A 14,459-nucleotide genomic window follows, 5' to 3' on the forward strand; every position below is an offset into this window, starting at 1 on the left:
GTTAGATAAACAAAACTATCAATTTGAACGTAGAGCAATAATATTAGTGAAGTTATCTGAAACCACGTGTTTATTTTGTTTATAATTGGGTTCTTCGACTTCAAGAAGAAGATAACGGATATCCACACATGTGACCTACGACGTCAGCGACAGTTATCGTTTATAAGCAAGATGGTGCGTTAAAGTTGAGCTAAGTTTCTCCACATAAGTTAGAATTTTAACTGATGTGAAATAAATTTTAAAAAAATGTGCCGTATCGCACATCGAATTTGTTTTACGTCTACGTTTTTTATTTAACTTAGATATATTATTTGTTTACGAATTTTAATGTAACCGTGATATATTTTTGCTTTGTGTACCTGGAAACTTTGATGCATAATTAGTTTGTTTATGTTCTATATGCCTTCTTACCTGCCTTTGCGTTAAGTAAGAAATATATAGAAAAATAATTGAAATCTTCGTGAAAGATTCTTTCTGAAAGAACATAGAATGTATCACTTAGGAGAATTCATACTTGATGGGCTTGTCTTTCTCGAAATACAATGGAAAGTACAATTGCTAACATAAACAAATGCCACTCTTCAACAACCAATCATAGTCAAAATACCTACACTCCGTCACTTTCAAGCATCTCATTGGATACTTGAAATTCGAATGCAAATGAAGTGATTATTTCTAACCATGATATAAATCAGATTTAATTACATACCTATAAGTGATGTCACACGTGTGAATTGAACCTGATTAGCTTCTGAACAGACAAATACCACGATTTAATTATGATGACGTCACTTGCAAATAATGAATTATGCCTTTAAAATGTGTTTTTTATAAAACTCAATAAGTTAAAGCAAATTGAATTTTAGAAAAATTAGTTATGAACGGAACAGTAAAGTTAATAACGAAATGGTATATATTCGTTTCAGAGAAGTGTAAAAAATCACTAAAGTATTATTGACGCCAATGAAGACGAATTAATTAAGGTAATGGCTAATAATTGAAATAAAAAAATAAAGTATGTATTAAATAACAAAATTAATGGGGAAAAGTTACTTATTCGCTTAGGGAGCTTTGGAAAATCGTCATTATGTTATTTAAGCCAATGATTAATAATTAATTATATTAATAGGTATTGCTTGAAGTAAAAAAAGTTAAAGGCAAAATTGAGTAAGTAATGGTGCTAATTCCTTTTAGAGAAAAGTAAATATTCGCCGTACTATTTTTACTACAATATTCCCTTATTGATTTTGATGTAATAGGAAGGAATTGAAATAAAAATATTTAGTTATGAGCAAATTTTCAAAATTAATTTAAAAAGGAAACTAATTCGTTTAAGAGAAACGAAATTACAATGATGTAGTTGACGTCAATCATTCTTCATTTATTTTGGTGATACATATATCGGTATAATGGTAATTTGGGCAGTTTCAAATAGGTAATAAATATATTAATATAAAAATAATTAATATAGTTGGTATCTGTTAAAACTTCATCTGTATTGTTCAATTTTAATATAAGTACTGGGGGAAGAAGTGTTTTACGGATTTTTGAAAGGGATACTTTCTGAAAGGGATACTTTTGAAAGGGAAATCGCATGATTGTGGCAAATGTTTACTATTATATTGCACAAATTTTAAATAATTCTCTAAAAAGTTTTCAAAATAAATTACTTGAAATGAACGAAAGACATGTTCATTTGTACACACTTCTCCATTTTAATTAATGCTTAACTTACGAAATATTTCAAGCAGGGCTCGAAAAACCTCCCGTCCGCCAGCCCTCGGCGGTCAAAAATTCCCTGCAGACAGCGAATTTCATGAATCCGACGTCCGCGCGGATGGACATTTTCCCGTTAGAGTTCGTGATACATTTTCAATCTTTGTTATCTTACAAGAGTTCAGCGCCTCACTTCTAAAATGACCAGCTAATCTAAAAATCTCGTTAATTCCTTCGTCAGACCAAATGCGCATGCTTACGTAATCGGTAAATAAAAGAAAAGTTGCTCTGTGCATGTGCATTTGGAATTCTAACGATGAACTTACAAAAAAAATAAAACCTATTACGTACTGGTCTTAAAACAAGAAGCGTTAAACGCAATTATGAACATCTACCTAAATGGAAAACTCCTTTCAGATTTCTGTGCAGAAACCTATGTAAATCGTTGGCTTGATTGTGGAACTGGCAAACGTCATATTTGATTCATTTAAAAAACGCAGTACCCTCGGATAAATTGACATTCCAGACCTTTGTCATTTAAATTATTTCATAAAAGAAATACTAGGTTACTAATAGTAACCTAGTATTTCTTTTATTACTGTATAATACAATCCTAGTAACTGCTAATTCATTGTGCAATTTATATAAATGGTTGTAATAAGTAAGAGAAAATTATATTTTGATTTAGTTAGAAGCTATGGGTTAGTTTCAAAGGAAGACGGGTACATTGTTGAACAAGCTGTTCTCGGGGACGGATAAAATTTCTGAGTTTTTTCGAGCCCTGATTTCAAGCATTAAATAAAAAAATATTTAACGATATCGTTTTTATTTATTTTCTTAAAAGTTCTTTCGTCCCAGTTTTGATTATAAATGTGGGTCATGGTTCACGACTCATTGATTGTTATTATTATTCAAATTAAAAGAATAAAATTCCCGACAAACATTTAGCTTCAATACTTTTGAAGACAAAATAATTAATAATTTTTATATTAGAATTAATAACGAAAAATTAAATTAACATATCACTATGCAGTAATTGGTTCGGAAAAAAACATGCAAGTTTGATATATATGTACTAGGTTAGATAATGTTTTTTTTAATCGAATGCGTTTTGGTAACGTTTTCTTTTGAACACAAATATATGTTGATTGATATAATAGATATTCGACTCACCCAAACCATTACCGAAATAAGACTAAATAAAAAAGAACTAGGAACTAGTATTAGTCAAAAGAAGGCTTTGAATAATGTACTTTCACAGAAAATGCCCCACTGAGACGTAATGTTATTGCTCCAACTAATCTCTTTTTCACTGAATACATCTGACATTTTTATGAAAGAAATCACTGATATCAGAAGTAAACATTACTTTGTTCCTGCCCACTTGGGATTTTCTTATTTATGGATTGCTAAATTTTCGTGACTATTCCCAATATTTATTGACTCGTCTCGATGCAAAGTAATACGATTTAGCCTCGATTATCCGAACTTTTTTAATCATAATTTCTCTGTTAACCGAAGTCGATCAGTGTCGTGCTTTACCTTTATATGCGGTCTTGTTTTTTTTTCTTAATTCCGATAACATAGTATTACACTGGGGAGCAATTTTTTTTGGCTCATGTACACAAATATTTGATTTTGCATAATTCGGATGAGAGAATTTCAAATGTGAAATTAAGTTTTCTTCTACAGCTACAGATATTTTGAAATGACTTTTGAAGACCATTTCTTTTCGAAATGCACAAGTTTAGAAATGCTATATATAACAGAAGATCACGTAAATATTGCGACAAACTTCTAGAGGTGGTATGGTATGCTATAAATGCTAAAATGACACAGAAACACATAACCGGAAATGTTGTATGCGGCTTAGGGTGCTCCTCCCTTATAAACTGATCAGAAGGACACGAAAAAACAGTTCATAATAGAGAAGCGCCCCTTGTAGCGTATGATGGCATTTCCAGACATAGGTTCCTATACAGTTTTAATCCTGATGCTGTGCTTTAGCTCTCCTAGAAGTTTGTCACAGCATTTACGCACCCACCAGTTATGTATAACGTTTTTAAACTTATACGTTTCGACAAAAAATAGACTAAAAATGTTCTTTAAAAAAGTGCAGCTAAGAGAGAGAAACCAATTGCAAATTTGAAATCTGTGGCAAGAAAATATCCAAAATCCATTCTCGTTCGACAAAATCTCATTTGACGGAAAAAAACTTTCTTAAGGAATTATTCACCCGTTGCAAAATGGCGTCTAGCGAAGGGACTAGACGGAGTTCATATTTTGTTTCACATCTAGCAAGGATTTTGCATCAGTAAAATCAGTATTTTTAAATTGAATTGAATTAATTTTGAAAATCAGTAAAATCACAGCTAATTATTCAGATATTGCTCTACAATTATATAAAAAAATATTTCCTGTTATAAAAAACGAAGCAGAAGAGTACTGTTATCTAGCGGAAGTGAATTTTAATATAAAGTAAATTTATGCATGTTTGACAGTTAAATTCTATGTGGATAAAACCTTCAACTTTCAGATTTTATTGATCAAATATTGTAAAAAAACATGTTATACTAAGATACTATATTTTAATTATTTATTTTAATAATAAATTTTAATATTACCAGATATTTCAATTATCCTGGTACGTTAAACGTACAATTACTTCGGATAATCACGGTAAAAATGACACGAGGAATTGAAAAATGACATGGATAATAAGGAATCATTATAATGAAGTATCAATCGGTAACTATCAATAATAATAATGAAGTATCAATTCGTTTCACACTATTTATTTTCTATTAACACATTTTACTCAAATATTTATTAATTTTATTTTCTAAGTATTTTGAAGAACTAATAAACTGTAGTTAATGTCAGTGGAAAAATTTCTTTGATATTATGTTTCCAAAATATGTACTATTAATATGAATTTTAATGTAACTTAATTTTTTGACTTAAACTTGACTTAAACAAAGAATTGTATTTCTAGAATTGTATCTCGTGATTGTCGTTTATTTATCATTAAAATATAAATATTAAAAATTTAAAAAAAAAAAAAAAAAAAAAAAATATATATATATATATATATATATATATATATATATATATATATATATATATATATATATATATATATATATATATATATATATATATATATATATATATATATATATATATATATATATATATATATATATATATATATATATATATATATATATATATATATATATATATATATATATATATATATATATATATACACTTCCGTTCAGTTAGGCTTAGTTTGAATAATTCGTCTTAAGATTCTTTCTGTTTTTTTATAGGGTGTTTGATTTACAAACTAATTTTATTCTTTTATTCCAAGAACTAATGTATTCTAATGCATTCTAAATTAATGATTCTTATCATATATTGCAATACACAAATAACTTTACTGACTCTTATGTGTATCTTATCATACTGTGATTTTTTTTTCTTCTAAATTCTCAAACCAGTTTTTTTTTCAATAATCTAAAAAGATTATACACAAAAACTTCTAATCTACTTTTCACTCCATTATTTTTCATTAAGATACTCAGCATATTCTCTACTAATTTTAAGACCTTGCTGCTAAAATTCACAAAAAAGTTGTTCTTTCTTAATTTATAGCTGCATCATTTTACACTGTCCGTTAGACAGTAATAATCCCAGAACAGTTTGAAGGACATGTTCCTTTTTAATAAATGAAACAGAGTGATTGTCATACACTGCATGAGTAGACTAGAAATATTAATATTCCTTGATTCTGCTTTTTTTAATAATTTTTTTGGCTTTAAGCAGAAACAATTCTTGAATACCGTTTTTTCTAAGTGTAGTAATTTGTTTAAGTTAACATTTTAGAGATAAGATATATAGGTTTACTTTTAAATATATTTTAATTTAATTTATTATCACTATACATCATTCCAGATAAAGATGGCGCTATCTGGTATCGAATTCTAAAGAAGGCCAGAGTCACTGATTAACGAAGGATATATTATTTAAAAAAAAACCAATAATTTATGTTACAATATTGTAAAGAATTTAAGTTTGAAGCTTTAAACTAAGTTTTGGATTTTGACAAATTAAAACTACGAATTTGAACACAATCAAAACATTAGCAGTACACATTCCTGATCATTCATAATTTAAATATTAATATATACGAAATGATTATTAAAATTAATAATACCATTTTTTAAAGTTTTATTTGAATAATTAAATTAAATCACTCTCAAAGAAGACATATGAAGTGCCACTCGCCAATCAGGGTGAATTGTTTTACTGATAATTTTTTAAGTTAGAAAATAATGAATTAAATTTATTTCGTCAGTTTTAAAGTAATTATTTCGATATAAATTATTTAAAATTTCAATTCTTACTCTAATCCCTTAACGTGAGTGTTCGAGTTAAGACTGTTTTTTATTAAGGCTGTTTTTCGTTAAGTCTGTTTTTCTGTCGTCGTAATATGAAATGATGCGTTTTTGCGACTAATATGCTATTTTTATATGTGCTGTCTTTTATATTCAGCGCGGAGAAATAAAATTCTAGAAGAATTACCTTACTATATGATAATGACTATTCTGGTAAAAAACACATAATTCTAATGAATAAAATCATATTATACTGTATTTAAGCCATTCAGTTTATTTTGTAATGGTTTACCATAAATTCTGGTTTTAAAAATTGTAGTTGTTATCACCACACATTTAGTAAAAAAATAATAAACTGAAAAATAAATTTAACCGAGTAAATGGCTTTTATGCTATTCTCTAAGTTATGATGATAAAATTACCATGTTTTATCACATTTACTAACAAACAGCAAGGTAATAAAACCATATTTTATTGTTAATTTTATCAAAGGATATTTTTAATGTATCATGATAAAGAGGTATCATGGTCTCTATGGTATCAAGATAGGACAACCAAACTTTCACAAATTTACCAAATTTAATCAAATTTTACAAAACTATAATTCATTCCTTTTTTTCACCAAAACCATTAACAAAGCATTTCGGTAAAAGTCACCGAGCTTACTGATGGTAGCATTGAGTCAGAAACACGGTAAATGTTACCATACTCTGGTAGTTTTAACCATACTTATTTTCAACCATATTATCGGATGATCCAGGTTCGATAGTTGATCGATACGAATTCCGCACATGGCTCGCGTCGACCACATTGTTGACGAAAAATATCCTCAGTAGCAGACGGGTGATGATTTAGACTCCTGGATGATTTGGGAGGAGATTTTCTTAGTTTTCTCCTCCATGTAACGCTAATTTGGGTTAATTCCATCAAAAAATACCTCCACGAAGGCAAATTTCTCTTAATACTTGATCCAAGAGTTCTCTTGTCTTCTGGATTGGGTTCAAAATTACAAGGCTCAGGATTGAAAATTGGTAGTCGTAAGCTCAAAATTGGGTCGGCTGATGAACGACGGTTGTAAAATAAAATACTTTTTTTTCTCAGTATGGAATTCATCCTAATTAATACACTTCTATTATTAATTGTTGATGACGCTTGTTTGTTAATCACAAAACCCTTATGCTTTTTTTTAAAAAAAATTGTTTCTTTGCGTGAGAAATAAATGAATTTAACTTTCCCTATCAGCTGCTCAGAATAAATCTAAATAAACTCACACAAGATTTCAATGCTGTGCCATTTGATGTTTTTATCCTTTTGACTAATCCATTCTTTTAAAAAGAGAAAAAACTTTTGAAGATAAGTATTCTTTGAATTTTTATTCTCTGAATTTTCTTTCAAGGCTTTGTCTTACATCAAGATTAATAGTTCTTTTTTCATTGAAAAAAGAATGGCTTTGTGATCATTATAGATATAATTTCCTTTTATGTTCTTCTCCATCAAAATCTATCTCGGTTTTTCTACCGTTTCATTAAATGACACCAGACACTCATTTATTCCTAAAATTCTTATTTCGCGCCTAAATTCTTTTGAAGTAATCTTCAACTTGATGGAAAAGTTCTAGGAATTAAGATCTTTGAGAATATAAAAATTCGTGTGAATAAATTTGGGCATTTTCTAAAACTATAACTAGAAGACAACTATGAATAGTTCTTGAATTCAAATAGTTAGAATGCAAAAAATCTTTTTCAAATAACGCCTACCAAATAAAAATTAAATACTGAGGTTTTCATGAAGTTGTTAACACGTAGCATAGCACATTTTAGTCACTTTTCATTATTAATAAAGAAAAACATCAAGTTTAAAAATCATACTGTTTTGAAGTAAACATAATCTATCTGAATCCTTCGAAGTAATCTAGATTTTGGATGAAAAGGTTTTAGGAATTAGGATCTTTGAGAAGATAAGAATTTTTGGGAAAATATTTGGACGTTTTCTGAGACTATATCTGAAAAAAAAATCATAAATAGTTCTAGAATTCAAACAGTTAGAATGTAAAATCTTTTTTAAATAACGCAAACGAATTAAAAATTAAAAATAAAAGTTGCATAGCACACTTTAGTCAGTTTTGATTAATAGTAAAAAACAGCAAGTTTAAAGCCATATTTCTAAAATAAACATTTTAAAAGCAACTCTTGTTAGCGAAATTAATATTTAATTTGTAGCATTTATATATGTCTTTATGGCACTATAGCCCGGAATCGTCCGAATTAATCATTTAAATTTTCATGAAGTAGCTAACACGTTGCATAGCACACTTTAGTCATATTTTATTATTAGTAAGAAACAGCAAGTTTAAAACCATATTTCCAAAATAAATATTTCAAGAACTTTATTTAACTCTTGTAAGAGCAATTAATATATAATTTATAGCATTTATATACGTCTTTTTGGCACTATAGCCCAGAATCGTCCGAATTAATAATTTTTTTTATCGAAGTCTATCAAATGTCAGTAAAATTTTATAAATTTACTTGGACTATTGATTACCACACTTTAACGCAATTTACTTGAAACTATATCTCTTTTACTAACTGTATCTCTGACTAGTTCAATTCGTATCTAATTTACTTCAAATTTTGACGCAATATTCACAAGTAATATAGCTTTCGTTGCGCGTGTATTTTTTAAAAATTGTTTTGAGTAATTCACGAAAATCTAACTTATTTTAAATATTTTTTTATTATTTCGTTTTAAAACTCCCCATTTTCGGAAAAGAAATATTCTCTTAAAAATCATACGTGCAACGAAAACTACATTCATGTAGTTGGAAAAAAATCAAAATGAATTAAAATTTGGATGATTTTATATCAACTTACGGATAATTTAAAAATAAACGATGCATTACGAAAGCGCTAATTTTTTAAAATTTTGTGTTTGTAACATGATAAAATGGAGATTAAAATATATGCAATAAATAAAAAAAAATGTATTAAGTTAATTCCAATCGTTACACAATTCATTAAAAAAATCCTTCTTTTTTACAGGCTTCTACTGAATTGTTTCTCTTTATTAATTATGCATAATATTTATATGAATATATTATGAAGGTCTAACACAAACTTAAACATTATTTTTATCTTTAAAATCAAAGTTTAAGCGTAAAAATGTCGTAAATAAGTGAAACGCAATAACTTTTGAAACGACAGTTCCATTTCAACTGAAAAAGGTTTCGGTATTACGCTTTTAAAGTTTTACTGCTTCGTCTAGCTTACACTTGAAAATGTCTCAAGAACGGAGGTTACGATTACTTAACGGCCTTTAAAATTTAATGCGATGCCCTAAAAAGGAAACTTCGAAGCTGTAGAAAAAAAAAATGAATTTGATTTTTTCCGTCTAGAAAGTTGCTGATTATTGGGAAATATGTTTTCTTATATATTTTGTTTTTGGACGTGACGAAAAATTGTAAGCACGTCTTTTTTGTATGAAAAGTTAAATGCTGCTTGAAAAATTTAATTGAAATTTAAAATAGACAGTAAATAAACGTTTGAGCAAATGAAAATGTCCAATTCAATTGAAGATAATTAACTTTTACTTTTACTCATTCCATTCAGCTATAACAATGTTTTTTAAAACTTTTTTTTTGTAAAGCGTCTAACAAAAATCACATGAAAATTACGGAGAATACGAATCGGTAAATTGATTAACTGATTAAGTAAAGTATGGTAAAGACTACCAGAGTATGGTAAAACTGACCGTGTTTCTGGCTCTATGGGAACATTAAAGCGCTCGGTAATTTTTACCGAAGCGCTTTGATAATGTTTTTGGTAAAATTAGCATTCAAATGGGGTTTTATCCTATGTGATGTGATAAAATTTGGTAATTTAAACAATTGCTTGATAATGTTCAATACGAAAATGTAATGCCGTACAAATTTTCAGAAATTTTTATGGGATGTAAAATTAAGTCTCATTAAAGTTGATCTAGTATCAGATAATTATATATCCGATAGTTTAATTTGTAAGAAAATATGTGAATCGTATACGATAAATTCTGATAAAATGAACGTACAGTCGGACCTCTATTTATCGAACTTCCATTTTGCGAATTTCTCTATTATGCGTTTTTTTTCGAGGAACCAAGAACATTTTAGAAATTTCTTTGTAAAATAACTTCCATATAGCGAAGTGAATTTTCTATTTAACGAACTTTTCTTTGAGATCCACTTTCCCTATTTCCGAAAATATTTCAGAACATTTCAAACTTGTCAATGCATTTTATGGGGAAATGACCTTGAATTGATTTTCGAAACCACTTAATTTTTAGAGAAAGCAGTGAAATCCCTTTCCCTTTTGGTTTGCATTTCAAACGAAAAACTCAGACGAAATTAACGGATTTTATAAGTAGCAATTAAACTTGAGAACACATGTGGTAATATAAGTTTAAAATTATTTTTATAATAAAAGAAACTATAATTTTAGTTTTTTTTTTTTTGTTGTTAAAATGTATCTAACATGATAGTGTAACACTGGATGATGTTTTGCTCTATTCTTGCTTGCCATGCAGATTTCTTTTATGGTTAAGATTTATAATATAAATAGTAGATGCTAGTTTACAAGATAAAGGTGTATCAATTGCTATTTTAATTTAGTCTAGTGTTTATGAATTTAAAACTTGTTTTGCGTTGTTTAAGTATTTCCAAAGGTGATTCTCTATTTAACGAATTTTCCATATAACGAACTTATTATCGGGATTCAGCGACTTCGCCAAATGGAGGTCCGACTGTAATTCACGTTAAAGGTATTTCTGGGGGAAAAATTCTGGTAATAAAACTAAATTGTACGGTATTCAAACCAATCAATTGGTAACATTTCTATTTGCATGGCAAGTGTTAGAAGGAAATTCTGGTTTTTAAAATTATAGTTCTTATTACATTTAGTAAATTACACAAAACTGAAAAGTAAATTTAAGCGAATAAATGATTTTTATACCATGCTTTATCTTATTAGTGCACGTAGAAGAGAAGTCCAGCAAAATTAACGTCTGCAAAATAATGAAACTTTTGATAAGGGAAATCATAATTCTGATTAATAAAGCCAAATAATATGGTATTTAAACCATTCCTTTTGGTAATTTTTCCTATCAAATGGAACGGTCTACCAGAAATTCGGGTTTTCAAAATTATAGTTCTTATTACCACACATTTAGTAAAAAAATACAAAACCGAATATATGGTTTTTATGCAATGTTTAGAGGTATAATAATAAAAATACCAAATTTTATCATTTTTATCAAATTTTATCGCATATAAATAAAGTTAAATTTTATTATTAATTTCACCGAAATTTTTAACGGAGGGCTTCGGTTAAAAATTGCCGAGTTTTCTGATGCTGTCATAGAGAAAGAAGAACTGTAAAGTTTACTATATTCTGGCAGATTTGACCAAAATGTTTTCTCAGTTTAGTAATCAAAAGACAACTGCGTTTCTCTACAGAGCATGCGCAGAACATAGACAGGGAATTTTGCATGATGAATAGACGAGAGTGCAAAATCTCTTTAATATTGTTTGACATGACACCGTATTAAAGCTGTAGCATATTTTAACAATGATTCAGTGTACGTTAAAGTTTTTATCAGTGTACGCTGATGTTGCATTTTAAGAATAATTTAACTTATTTGACGATATATAAGTTCCAAGAAATTTCAAGGGATCTTCAATATTTCTAAGGTGAGAAATTATCTATATCTGAATTAGATCAATTCATGATTTCATATTTGAATGATTAATTAATGATATCCTAAGTTACACATAATCACAAGTGACTAAAACTCAACAAGTGTTCTCATTCCAAAGATGTCCGTAGTATATCATGCAAGATGTAAATCTTATGAACTGGCTTAGTTATTGAGGCATTCCTACTTATTGAGGCATTCCTACTATTCAGAATTTGACGTGTTTTGGCTCTAGATTTGCAATTCAAGTGCCAATTAAATATAACACGCATTGAGTTTTAGGAAAAGATAATATTTCTAAATTTAATCTACTTGTCTGATTCGTGAAACTGATAAGATGTACGTAGTGAAATAAATTCTGTTAAAATTACCATATTGCAAGGTAATGAGACTTCTGGTAACTAAAAACCTCATTCTGGCATTGAAAAACAAAATATATGGTACTTAAGCCATTCATTTTGGCAATTTTACCGTTCAAATGGTAAACGGAAATTCTGGTCTTCAAAATTATTGTTATTTAGTAAAAAATACAAAACAAAAATTTTTTTTAGCAAACTAAAACGTTTCTATACCATAAATTTTATCACACATTTTATTTCATATTTTATCACAGTTCTGAATTTTATCACACATTAAAATCCATATTATATGGTTAATTTTGAAAATCAGTTACAAAAGAATTTCGGTTAAAATTAGGAGCTTTCTGATGTTAAGACAAAGACGGTAAATTTTACCTTAGTCAGGTAGTTTTATTATTAGTATAAATATTGTTTTGGTTCGTGTAAAATTATCGTTGATTGTTGCAAATTATAATAATCATAATTACAAACATTAGATTCATCTTTCTAATTAACTTATGCAAATTTAAATTCAATATCTATATGTCTATAATATCTATATGAGCTGAAAATACGCATCCAGAACTTAAGTTTTCAAATTGAATTTGATAAATGCCATTTCTTATTGCTCAATTTTTTATTTTAGTTAATTGCATGAGTGGTTATATGAGTTTCGTTAATAAACATTAATGACAAATTTATTAAAAACATTTTAAAACAGAACCAAACATAAATTTTTATCTAATTAAATTTGAATGCTTTAATATAATTCTTTTCATTTATTTGATTATCAAAACATCGTTAATAATTCAAGTTGTCTTAAATTATGCAAATTTAAGATAATTTTCCAAAGTTTAAAAGAAGTTTTATTGACTGTGCATGAGCTGCAAGTACATAATAAAACCCTTAATGTAAGAAAAAATGATTTTAATTTTACAAAGAATAATAAAAGGAAACAATAAAATATTTTTATAAGAAATTAAACGCTAAAAATAAACAAAGAATTTCGCAAAAAATATTTATTAATTAGGAAATAGGAAATTTTTTTTATATTAATTAATTTCAATTGTTTTACTAATTTTTTTAAAATTTTTGACTGCATTCTTCTTTTATTCTTAATTGTTTTCTGAGACATTTTCTTGTTTTGTTTTCAGACTACGGAGAGAAAAACTCATTCAAAGTTATTGCTTTACTTTAGGATCAACACAAGCTTTTGCTTGTTTATGTAACCAATAAATTTTCTTAGAAAATCAAGACTCTTTTAATACTTTTACAACCCTATTTCTTCTTAAAAAAACGATATTTAAGTGAGTATAATTTGCATTTATTTTTCAAAAAGGGATCTAACCAAGGCTCTTTTTAATCATGTCTTGCATTCTTTTGAATGAATCCTTACTTTTAGCAAAACTATTATAGTTTTTAAGATAAAGAGTGATTTATGATATTCGCAATAGTAAATAGAATGGTGAATGGCTTCAAATCCTATTTTTGTATGCTTCAAAAATTTCAGTATAACTTATTAAGTTTGATTTATCGATAAAATCTTTTCTTAAAGATGCATGACGCATGCTTTATGATCTCGTAAATATATTGTCATTGGAGTGGTTCAAAGACATATGATTAAATTTCATTTTGTACTTCAGATATGAAATATTCTATGGTATGGAAGCGTACTGTCGTATAGTATGGTTGTGCACTGTTGTGTGGTTGTACACTGGTCTCTTACACGAGGGACATAATCTCTCTTTTTAAACATATAAATATTTTTTTTCATTTTAGCATTTTTTTCTATTCAAACGTTCTTCTTAGGAATAAGTTCAAAATGCAATTCTTTCACTTAATTAATTGTTAGCATAATTAAAACTATAATTTTCTTATTTTCAGCAAGTAATAAAGTGTACATGTTTTAAAAATAGATTAAAAACTAGGTCTTATTAAACGTGATACTCTAAATCATTATATTTATCTATATACCTATTCAAAAATATAAACCTTTATACAATACTAGAAAGTATAATATAATATATTTCTCAGTATAATATTTTAATTTTGACGCTATTCATTTTCCTATATATCTTTTTACGAATGTTAATAAACAATAAACCACCATTCAGATTGAAAGATATTCTATATAAATAAAACATTTATATATATTTAAAACATAGAAGTGCTTTTTTATGTGGAATGTTTCAGCACAAAACATGAGATTCGTTATTTTACTTAATGTAAAAAATTATTTCAAAATAAATGTAATAGTTCATGGTTTTATTTCAAC

Source organism: Parasteatoda tepidariorum, chromosome 10 (genome assembly GCF_982258835.1).
Source record: "Parasteatoda tepidariorum strain Cologne lab strain chromosome 10, Ptep-v5.0, whole genome shotgun sequence".
In the NCBI taxonomy this organism is placed as follows: Eukaryota; Metazoa; Arthropoda; class Arachnida; order Araneae; family Theridiidae; genus Parasteatoda; species Parasteatoda tepidariorum.